At 44.0% G+C, this 12121-nt stretch overlaps 1 protein-coding gene across 2 annotated transcripts in view; it reads left to right on the plus strand.

Moving 5' to 3' along the window:
• Nucleotides 1-12121, plus strand: part of LOC122541735 (uncharacterized) — a 121760-nt gene that overhangs the window by 141 nt on the left and 109498 nt on the right. The window lies entirely within an intron of this gene.

Raw genomic sequence — 12121 nt, forward strand, 5'->3', positions numbered from 1 at the left:
CAGGAAGTGCACCCAACTCTTGCTCGTCCAATACTGTGTTAGGGAACTGGAGCGGGAGCTGGATAAACTTCGGATCATTCGGGAGGCAGAGGCTGTGATAGATAGGAGTTCCAGGGAAGTAGTTACTCCTAGGCAAGAAGAAAGCTGGGTGACTGTTCGGAATGGGAAAAAACAGTCAGTGGAGGGATCCCCTGTGGTCATTCCCTTGAAAAACATGTATACCGGTTTGGAAACTGATGAGGGGGACAACTTACCAGGGGCAAGCAGTGAGGCCCAGGTCTCTGGCGCAGAGCCTGTCCCTGTTGTACAGAAGGGAAAGAGGGAAAGGAGGAGAGTGTTAGTCATTGGGGACTCAATAGTTAGAGGCTCAGATAGAAGGTTTGTAGGGAAAGAACAAGATTCACGGTTGGTGTGTTGCCCCCCAGTGCCGGGGTCCGTGATGTCTCGGATCGTAACTTTGGGGTCCTGAAGGGAGAGGGTGACCAGCCTCAAGTCGTTGTCCATGAAGGAAGGATACGTGGATAAAGGATCTAGGACACTTAGGTAGAAAGAGGGATAGGGATGTAAGGCAGGATTTCAGGGAGCTAGGGTAGAAGCTGAGAGCTAGAACAAACAGAGTTGTTATCTCTGGATTGTTACCCGTGCCACGTGATAGCGAGGCAAGGAATAGGGAGAGATATCAGTGAAACACGTGACTGCAAGGATGATGCAGGAGGGAGCGATTCAGGTTCTTGGATAATTGGGGCTCATTCTGGGGAAGGTGGGACTTGTACAAACAGAGTGGTCTTCACTTGAACCAGAGGGGTACTAATATCCTGGGTGGGAAATTTGCTGTGCTATTCGGGTGGGTTCAAACTAGCTCAGCAGGGGGATGGGAACCGGAGGTGTAGTTGCAGTGCACAGGAGGATGAGAGTAGGAAGGACAGGGACAGGATTTCAGGGTCACAGGAATGTGATGGCAGACAGCGAAGTGGTTTGAAGTGTGTCTACCTCAATGCCAGAAGTATCCGAAATAAGGTGGGTGAGCTTGCAGCATGGATAGGTACCTGGGACTTCGATGTTGTGGCCATTTCAGAGGCATGGATAGAGCAGGGTGAGGAATGGATGTTGCAGATTCCAGAGTTTAGATCTTTCATTAAAAACAGTCAAAGCGGTAAAAGAGGGGGAGGCGTGGCCTTGTTAGTCAAAGATAGTATAACGGTGGCTGAGAGAATTTTTGATGAGGACTCAACTACTGAGGTAGTGTGGGCTGAGGTTAGAAACAGAACAGGAGAGGTCACACTTTTTGGAGATTTTTATTCGCATCTGCAGAGATCCAGGGAGGTGGAAGAGAGGATTAGCAAAATTATTCTGGGTAGGAAGGGTTGACAAGAGGGGAGGCCACACTGGATCTGGTGCTTGGTAATGAACCAGGACAGGTGTTTGATTTAGTTGTAGGTGAGCACTTTGGAGAGAGTGACTATAATTCAGTTACATTTAGTTTAGCGATGGAAAGGGATAGATACATGCCACAGGTCAAGAGTTATCGATGGGGCAAGGGCAATTATAATGCGATTAGGCAAGAATTAGGATGCATAGAATGGGACAGCAAAATGCAGCAGATGCAGACAATGGAAATGTGGAGCTGGTTTATGGAACAGATATTGCATGTCCTTGATAGGTATGTTCCTGTCAGGCAGGGAGGAAGTGATAAGGTAAGGGAACCGTGGTTTACAACAGAAATTGCATCTCTTGTTATGAAGAAGAAGGAGGCTTATGTGTTGATGAGGCAAGATGGCTCAGATGAGGCGATGGTGAATTACAGATCAGCTAGGCAGGATTTAAAGAGAGAGTTAAGAAGAGCAAAGAGAGAACACAAGCAGTCTTCAGCAAATAGAATAAAGGAGAACCCTAAAGCTTTCTATAGGTATGTGAGGAATAAAAGGATGATTAGGGTAGGAATAGGGCCAATCAAAGACAGAAATGGGAAGTTGAGCATGGACCCTGTGGAGATCGAAGAAGTGCTAAACAAACATTTCTCATCGGTGTTCACTCAGGAAAAGGAGAATATTGTAGAGGAGAAGAATGAGGTACGAGATATTAGACTCGAAAGGATCAAAGTTAGTTACGAACAGGTGTTGTCAATTCTAGAAGGAGTGAAAGTAGACAAGTCCCCTGGGATGGATGGGATTTATCAGAGGATTCTCTGGGAAGCTAGGGAGGAGATAGCAGACCCTTAGGCTTTGATATTTGAGTCATCATTGTCTACAGGTTAGGTACCAGAGGACTGGAGGATTGCAAATGTTGTGCCCTTGTTCAAGAAGGGCAGTAGAGATGATTCAGGTAATTATAGACCAGTGAGACTTACTTCTGTTGTAGGAAAGGTTTTGGAAAGGATTATAAGAGATAAGATTTATAATCATCTAGCAAGCAACAATTTGATTTCAGATAGTCAACATGGTTTCGTCAAGGGCAGGTTGTGTCTCACAAACCTCATTGAGTTTTTTGAGAAGGTGACCAAACATGTAGATGAGGGTAGGGCAGTTGACGTGGTATACATGGACTTCAGTAAAGCCTTTGATAAGGTTCCACATGGTAGGCTGTTGGAGAAAATGCAGAGGCATGGAATTGAGGGGGAGTTAGCCTCAATTTGGATTAGAAACTGGCTTTCTGGAAGAAGGCAGCGAGTGGTGGTTGATGGAAAACATTCAGTCTGGAATCCAGTTACTAGTGGTGTACCACAAGGATCTGTTTTGGGACCACTGCTGATTGTCATTTTTATAAATGACTTAGCCACAGGCATAGGTGGATGGATTAGTAAATTTGCAGACGTCACTAAAGTCGGTGGAGTAGTGGACAGTTTGGAAGAATGTTACAGGTTGCAGGGGGACTTGGAAAAATTGCAGAATTGGGCTGAGAGGTGGCAAATGGAGTTCAATGCAGCTATATGTGAGGTGATGCACTTTGGGAAGAATAACAGGAAGGCAGAGTACTTGGTCAATGGAAAGATTCTTGGTAGTATGGATGTGCAGAGGGATCTTGGAGTCCATGTGCATAGATCCCTGAAAGTTGCCACCCAGGTGGATAGTGCTGTTAAGAAGGCATACAGTGTGTTAGGTTTCATTGGTAGAGGGATTGAGTTCCGGAACCGCAATATCATGCTGCAATTATACAAAACGCTGGTGCAGCCACACTTGGAATGTTGTGTACAGTTCTGGTCACCCCATTACAGAAAGGATGTGGAAGCATTGGAAAAGGTGCAGAGGAGATTTACCAGGATGTTGCCTGGTCTGGAGGGAAGGTCTTATGAGGAAAGGCTGAGAGACTTGGGTCTGTTCTCATTGGAAAGAAGACGGCTAAGAGGGGATTTGATAGAGACATACAAGATGATCAGAGGATTAGATAGGGTAGACAGTGGAAGACGTTTTCCTAGGATGATGACGACGTCAGCTTGTACGAGACGGTATCGCTACAAATCGAGGAGTGATAGATTTAAGACAGATGTCAGAGGCAAGTTCTTTACGCAGAGAGTGGTAAGGGCATGGAATGGTCTACCTGCTAATATCGTCAACTCAGCCACATTAGGAAGATTTAAACAATCCGTAGATAAGCACATGGATGATTTTGGGATAGTGTAGAGGGATGAGCTGAGAATAGTTCACAGGTCGGTGCAACATCGAGGGCCGAAGGGCCTGTTCTGCGCTGTATTGTTCGATGTTCTATCTATGTTCTATTTTGGAATTGAACCTGAGTCCCTGGCACCATGAGGCAGCAGTGCTAACTATTGAGCCACCGTGCCACCATTTTGAAAACATTTGAACCTGAAATGGATCTTGGAATGAATCAGGACTAGTCGACTTTAGACTGGTTCTCCAAATTCCATATAGTCATTTCCATGTTGTATGTCTCTATGACTGTATAGGTGCAAGGTGCCACTAACTGTGCACATATGGCACTGAGACAGTCATATGAAAACGTTGTGGAATTCATCAGTAGAAAGGGGTGTCATTTGATTAATGTTCGGGTGATCTGTGATCACTGTTAGTATAGGAGATGTGTGCCTGCTGCCATGATTCTGAAGCACTGTCATGTACTCATGGAGGCTGTTTCAATTGTTACTTTGAAAAGGAAATTGGATAATTATCAAAGAAAAAGCAATTTGCAGAATTCTAGGAAAAGGGCAAGGGAATGTGATTTGATGGCTGCACACGCAGTGGAATGACACAGATATTCCTAGTGGGCACAGTGGTTAGCACTGCTGCCTCACAGCGCCAGAGACCCGGGTTCAATTCCTGCCTCAGGCGACTCTCTGTGTGGAATTTGCACATTCTCCCTCCGGGTGCTCCGGTTTCCTCCCACAGTCCAAAAAAATGTGCAGGTTAGGTGAATTGGCCATGCTAAATTGCCCGTAGTGTTAGGTGAAGGGGTAAATGTAGGGGAATGGGTCTGGGTGGGTTGCGCTTCGGCGGGTCGGTGTGGACTTGTTGGGCCGAAGGGCCTGTTTCCACACTATAAGTAATTTAAACATATATGCAGGCTGAGTGGCGTCCTTCTGTACTACAGTAAATATCTGGATGGAAGGGTTTGTTGAAACAAAACCATCATTTGAATATGAAAAATAGGTGGAGCTGTAATTGATTTACAGGAAAGAGCAAAGCAGGAAAATGCACTAAGTAATGTAAAACCAGTATCTAAAAAAAATGATACAAATAATCTATTATCATCATTAATTAAATGCATGGAGAGAAAATTAAATGGCACTGACTTTTTAAGTAGAAATCTTATACATTAATGAGATAAAATATTTAAGGGAACACAAAATGATAAACTTCATCAATGATTGAAATTCATTGTCTACAACTCCTGTGCCATGTGGGAACTCCAGGTGTTCTGCATGCCTTGAACAAACATTAACCTTATGAGGTCAGGCTCAGGCTCTATTCATTTGAGAAATTATCAGTTTCAGTGCAAACAGTGGCAAAGAATTTTGACCACACATTGCAGGAGGGGAGTTGCAGATAGTTGAGGAGGGTAATAGGTTAATGGACATCAGGAAGACAGGAAAAGAGGTAGGCAATGCAGGAATCCTCAGTAGCTGGGATGTTCAGAAATGAGCTAACAATAGATAATACTGCTGAGAGTGAAGCACTTGAAGAAACTCAGCTCAAAGTAAAATGTAGAAATGAAACAGTGATAGAGTTGAGATCATGAGGAAGACAACTTCCAAATTGAGTCTCACTTGATGGGCATCATGAAATTTGGATGGGAATACGGGACACATATCAGCCAGAGAATCAATGTTGCAACTAACAACATAGGAAGAACAAGACCGGAGGTATAGCAGTCAGGGTTCCAGGCACAAATTACTACATGGCATTAGGTTATTGGGATAGAGTTTGTAATTAGTGGTAAAATTCACATTGACCTGAATGAAAGCTGTTCAGGAGCATTTGGCAATCTCTGAGGTGAATTTTCTCCATTTACCAATTGCAATTTAAATTTGTTTCTTGCTGAAGGGACATCTTGGTGTGTGGCAGCAATGCTAGGAAATGTAAATACAGTCAATCACTGAAATATTTTCACATGACCTTAAACATGAACTCCTTCCCCAATGGTCCATATGGAGCAATGTGTACCATCTGTAAGATACACTCCAGGAAATCACTAAGACGCCTTTCAACAACATCTTCAAAATCCATGACTGCTAAGATAAATGCAGATAAATGGGAACACTGCCACTTGTAACCTCCTCCCTAAGCTACACACCATCTTGATGTGGAACTCTATCACTATTCCTTTAAAGTCACTGGTTGAAATCCTGAAGTCTTTTTCCTACAACACCTTCTCCACAGGGACTGCAGACCTTCAAGAGGGCAACACAACATTCTCAAGAACAATTAGGGATGATCTGGCTTTGCCAGTGATGTTACTAACTCAGGAATTAACAATTAGAACACAGAAGAAGGAGAGGAAAGATAAAGTACAAAGAGTGTTATTGGAATAGATTGCAGTAACTTTATAGAGAATTCAAAATTCTATCATAAATAAATAGTAGAATGACACTCAAAGGAAAGATGCAGATCATTAGGAAGAAAAATAATGACTTATTGTGGAGGCAGCGGTCAGGGTTGAGGCAGTAAAAGACCTTTCCATATCTGGTTAAAAATCACACAACACCAGGTTATAGTCCAACAGGTTTATTTGGAAGCATTAGCTTTTGGAGCACCACTCCTTCGTCAGGTGGTTGTGGAGGACACAATTGTAAGGCACAGAATTTATAGCAAAAGTTTACAGTGCGATGTAACTGAAATTATACACTGAAAAATACCTTGACTGTTTGTTGAGTCTTTCATCAGTTTGAATACCATGATAGTTTCACTTCTTTCATGTGTAAATCACAAAACCTATTTTTAAAAGTTGCGTTCTCAGGTTAACTGCAACAATTGGTGTTAGCTAGACAATATGTTGAAGGTGTTAGCCCCCTGTGTTCTCTGTCTGTGTCATGATGTTTAGATTGATTCTAATCTAAAAAGTGAGATAACAGAGTTTTATATGAATTCATGCAGTTTCTGTGTAAAGTACAATGTAACTCTGCAAGTACAAATTCACCCCACAAATCTATATGTATATGTGTGCATGTGGGTCTTTGTGTCTGTGTGTGTGTGTGTATCTGTCTGTCTGGGTTGGAGGGGTTGTGAGTGTGAGAGAGTGTGTATATGTGTGTGTATGTGAGTGCAGAGTGTCTTAAGTCTGTGAGGGGGTGCGTGTGGGAGTGTGTGTGTGTGTGTGTCTGGGGTGGGGGATTGTGGGTGTCTGTGAGAGAGAGTGTATGGATGTGTGTGTATAAGTGTAGAGTGGTCTAAGTCTCTGAGAGGATGCATGTGTGAGTGTGTGAGTATGTGTTTCTGTAAGGGTGTGTGTGCATATGTGTATGTATGTGTATAGGTGTGTGTGTGTGTAGGCGTGTCTGTGTGTGTGTATAGTGCAGTGGTGGTCACCTGTAGTGTGACATGAACCCAAGGTCCCAGTTGAGGCCCTCCCTAGGGGTACGGTACTTAGCTATCAGCCTCTGCTTGACCACATTTCGCTGCTGCCTATCCCAAAGTCAGCCTTGGAGGATGGTCACCCGAAGGTCTGAGGTCGAATGTTCTGGACCGCTGAAGTGTTCCCCAACTGGGAGGGAGCACTCCTGTCTGTTGATTGCTGTGCGGTGTCCATTCATTCGTTAACGTAGCTTTTGCTCGGTTTCCCAATGTACCATGCCTCAGGGCATCCTTGCCTGCAACGTACAAGATAGACAATGTTGGCTGAGTCACATGAGCACCTGCCACATACATGGTGGGAGGTGTCCCCACGTGTAATGGTGGTATCCATGTCCACGTCTTGCAGCGCCTACCGTGACAGGGTTGTATGGAGTTGTCCTGAGAGCCGGGCAGCTTGCTACGATCAATGATCTGTTTGAGGTTTGGCGGTTGTTTAAAGGCAAGCAATAGAGGTGTGGGGAAGATCTTGGCGAGGTGCTCATCCTCATTGATAATGTGTTGCAGGTCACGAAGAACATGGCGTAGTTTTTCAACTCCAGTGAAGTACTGAATGACGAAGGGTACCCTGCAGGTTGCAGCACTTGTCTGTCTCCTGAGGAGGTCATTACGGTTCCTTGCTGCGGCACGTTGGAACTGGCGGTTGATGAGGGAATCCCTGAGTACTTCCAGGTGCCCGTCACATTCCTCCTCATCTGAGCAGATCCGGTGTACGCATAGGGCTTGTCCATAGGGGATGGTTGTTTTGGGTGGAAGCTGGAGAAGTGTAGCATTGTGAGGTTGTCTGTGGGTTTGTGGTAGAGTGTGGTGCTGAGGTATCCATCCTTGATGGAGACGCATGTGTCCAAGAATGAGACAGATAGTCGAGAGTAGTCCATGGTGAGTTTGATGGTGGGATGAAACCTGTTGATATCACTGTGTAGTTTTATTAGTGACTCCTCGCCATGTGTCCAGAGGGAGCAAATGTCGTCAACGTACCTGGTGTATAATGTTGGTTGAAGATCTGCGTAGAGAAGAAGTCTTGTTCGAACCTGTGCATGAAGATGTTGGCATATTGGGGTGTAAATTTGGTCCCCATGGCTGTTCCCTGTGTCTGGATGAAGAACTGGTTGTCAAAGGTGAAGACGTTGTGATCGAGGATAAAGTGGACGAGTTGTAGGATGGTGTTTGGAGATTGGCAATTGGTGTTGAATAATGAGGCTATTGCCGCGATTCCATCATTGTGGGGGATGCTGGTGTAGAGTGCTGAAACATCCATTGTGACGAGGAATGTTCCCGGTTCGACTGGTCCGTGGGTGCTGAGTTTCTGTAATAAATCTGTATTGTCGAGACAGAAGCTGAGATCCCCTGTAAAATAGGTTTCAAGATGCTTTCAATATAGCCGGAGAGATTCTCACACAGGGTCTCATTGCCTGATTCGATGGGACGTCTTGGTGTGTTGGCTTTGTGTACCTTTGGAAGGCAGTAGAAGTCGCCTACACGAGAAGTACATGGGATGAGGGCACATAGGGAACTCTGAAGGACTGGATCCAAAGTCCTGATCAATGTGTTTAATTCATGGGTGGATCAGCTGGTAGTTGCCTGTAGTGTTCCTGGTTGTTCAGTTATCGGTACACTTCCTTGCAGTAATCTGTTCTATTCTGAATGACAATGGCTCCTCCTTTATCTGCTGTTTTGATGACATGTTGTGATTGGTTTTGAGAGCCTGAATGGTATTGCGTTGTGAACGGCTGATGTTTTGCTCTACCTTGTGGGTGTAGCTGATGAATCTGGCATTTATATATTTCCTGACGGTTTGAGCATACATGTCAAGCCCAGGGCAGCGGCCTTCCTTTGGGGTCCAAGTTGACACCTTCTTTGGTCGTTCCTCTACAGATCTCTGTGATGACTGTTCAAGTTCATCAGTGGGCTCATTGGCATCACTGGTGGCACCTTGAAAGAATTCCCGGAGTCTCATTCATCTGATCAATTCCTCTGTGTCTGCTGCAAGAACCAACAGGTCAATTTTGGTGATGGGGCAGAAGTTGAGACTCCTGCTCAGGACTTCAATCTCTTCAATCATCAAGTCATTTCCATACCTGACTTCAGAAAAGGACGTGCTGCCAACGCAGCCTAAAAGAATTTGAAATAATAACAAACGAAGATTAGGTGTTTGACAGGGACCTAGTCTGGCTCAGGTGCATAGCATACCAACCAAGATAGCAGAGGCGCTGGCTGTGATCTTCCAGACATCCTCAGATACTGCCAAAGGCACATTCCTGTTCAAAACAGGAGAGATGATAAACCTGATAAATATAGGCTAGTTTACTCAGAGGTGATGACAAGGCACATTCAGAAACAATAGCCAGGGACAGAAATAACTATCATTTGAAACAAAATCAGCTACATCTGAGATACAAACAAGGGTGGAGAACATAGTTTGTGTGGGAGACAAATTTGAATCATCAAACAACCAGTTACTGAAAAAGAATTATCTGTCACACTAGGGCTGTAGCAGGTGGCTAGAGAAAAAGACAAGAGGGAAAAACCTACATCACTTTGTGCCCATTAAACTATCCGTCATTAATACATCAGTCCTTTAATATTTTCTTGGAGTGATCACATACATACTTGGTGGACGTGCAGGTTTTGTCCTAGGCAGAAAACAGAAAATAGGAGAAAATGGGCCATTCTCTCATTGACAATATTAGTGGGGTATGGTAAGGGTCTCAACTGTTCATGACACATCTCAATGGCTTGGATTTTAGGGGCAAATTTAAATACCAAGTTTGTTGATGACAGATGCAAAAATGCTTCAAGAAGATTTGGACAGACTTAATGAGCGAACAAAACCATAAGTACAGAATACTTAGAAGAAGAAATTAGGCCATTTGGCCTGATGAGTCTGCTCCGCCAGTCATAATGGCTGATAGGTTTTGTCAACGCCATTCTTCCTCTTTCTCACGGAGAAGTATATAGGGAGAATTATTCCTGCTCATAAAAGGAACAGGAAAAAGAGAGCATAGACTTGAGGTGATATACAAAAGAAGTAGCAGGAGATAACAAAAGCTTTTGGAGAATGGGATTTTAATATAAAATCTCCGCTTGTCCGGGATGAGTGCAGCTCTAACAACACTTAGGAAGTTCAATACCATCCATGACATAGCAGACTTGGCTTCAAATGGACCAACATAAATATTCATTACCAATACCACCAATGCATATTCACAGCAGTGTTTGTCATCCACAAGATGTACTTTTATTTTATCGACTTATGGTATGGAGCACAATGCATAGAAATTTGGTGAGTGCGGGTTCATTTGAGGCATTCAAGAGGGCATTGGATGATTATGTGAAGGATATGTGGCAAAGCCAGGAGATTGGCATGAGGTAATAATGACCTTTGGGTCATTCGGGAGGTGGAGGGGGTTATTGAGATGACTTCCAGGTACAAGAAAAAGGCAGTTGTGTTACTGTCAGGAAACGGAAAGGGAACTGGCAGGCAGTGCAGGAATTCCCTGTGGCTGTTCCCCTCAATAACAAGTATACCATTTCGGATAGTGTTGTGGGGGAGGCACTTACCAGGGGTAAGCCATGAGTACAAGTCTCTGGCACAGAATCTGTCCCTGTTGCTAGGAAGGGAATGGGTGAAAGGAGCAAAGCATTAGTCATGGGGACTCCATGGTTAGGGGAACAGATAGGAGATACTGTGGTAACGAGAGAGACTCACATGATGCCTCGGTTATTGTGTTTTTGGGATCCTTGAGGGGGAGGGGCAGCAACCCCAAGTTGTGGTCTAAATAGGCACTAATGACATAGGTAGGAAAAAGGATGGGGATTTAAGGCAGAAATTCAGGGAGCTAGGGTGGAAGCTTAGAACTAGAACAAACAGTTATTATCTCTGGTTTGTTATCTGTGCCACGTGCTAGTGAGGTGAGGAATAGGGAGAGAGTGGAGTTGAACACGGGTTACAGGGATGGTGCAAGAGGGAAAGTATCGGATACCTGGATAATTGGGGCTCATTCTGGGGTAGGTGTGACCTCTACAAACAGGTGGTCTACACCTGAACCTGAGGGGTACCAATATCCTGCGGGAGAATATTTGCTAATGCTCTTTGGGAGGGTTTAAACTAATTCAGCAGGTGGATGGGAACCTAAATGGTAGTTCCAGTGTCCAGGAGGATGAGAGTCGTGAGGTTAGAAATAAGGTTTCAAGGTTAAAAGAATGCACTGCAAGCAGGAAGGTGTCCACTTCAACGCTAGGAGCATCCAGAATAAGGTGGGTGAACTTGCAGCATGGGTTGGTACCGGGGACTTCGATGTTGTGGCCATTTGGTGGATAAGTGGCAAATGAGCTTCAATGCAGAGAAGTATGAGATGATGTGCTTTGGTCAGAAGAACATTGAAAGACAGTATAAAATAAGGGGTACAATTCTAAAAGGAGCGCAGGAGCGGAGGGACCTGAGTCAATATGTGCACAGATCACTGATGATAGCAACACAAGTGGAGAGCAGTTAATAAAGCATATAGCATCCTCAGCTTTATTAATAAGTGTATAGGGTAAAGAGCAAGGAAGTGATGCTGAAACTGTATAAGATATTTATTAGAGGTCAACTGGAGTATTGTGTACAGTTTTTGGTGCCACATTATGGGAAAACTATGAATGCTTTAGAGAGAGTGCAGAAGTGATATACAAGAACAGTTCCAGGAATGAGAAACTTTAGTTATGATGATTGATTGAAGAAGTTGTGACTGTTTTCCTTGAAGAAACAAAGGCTGAGAGAAGATTTGATAGGTGTTTTCAAAATTGTGAGCAGGCTGGATAAAGTGCATAGGGATAAGTTATTCCTGCTCATAAAAGGAACAGGAAAAAGAGAACATAAATTTAAAGTGATATATAAAAGAAGCAGCATGAGATAAGAAAACCTTCTGGAGTATGGGATGTTAAAATAAAATCTCCACTTGTCTGGGATGAGTGCAGCTCTAACAACACTTAGGAAGCTCGATACCATCCATGACATAGCAGACTTGGCTTCAAATGGACCAACATAAATATTCATTACAATACCACCAATGCATAGTCACAGCAGTGTTGTCATCCACAAGATGTACAAGATTTTATCT

Source organism: Chiloscyllium plagiosum, unplaced genomic scaffold (genome assembly GCF_037043375.1).
Source record: "Chiloscyllium plagiosum isolate Xiang-an unplaced genomic scaffold, Cpla_swu_hap1 HiC_scaffold_43, whole genome shotgun sequence".
NCBI lineage: Eukaryota > Metazoa > Chordata > Chondrichthyes > Orectolobiformes > Hemiscylliidae > Chiloscyllium > Chiloscyllium plagiosum.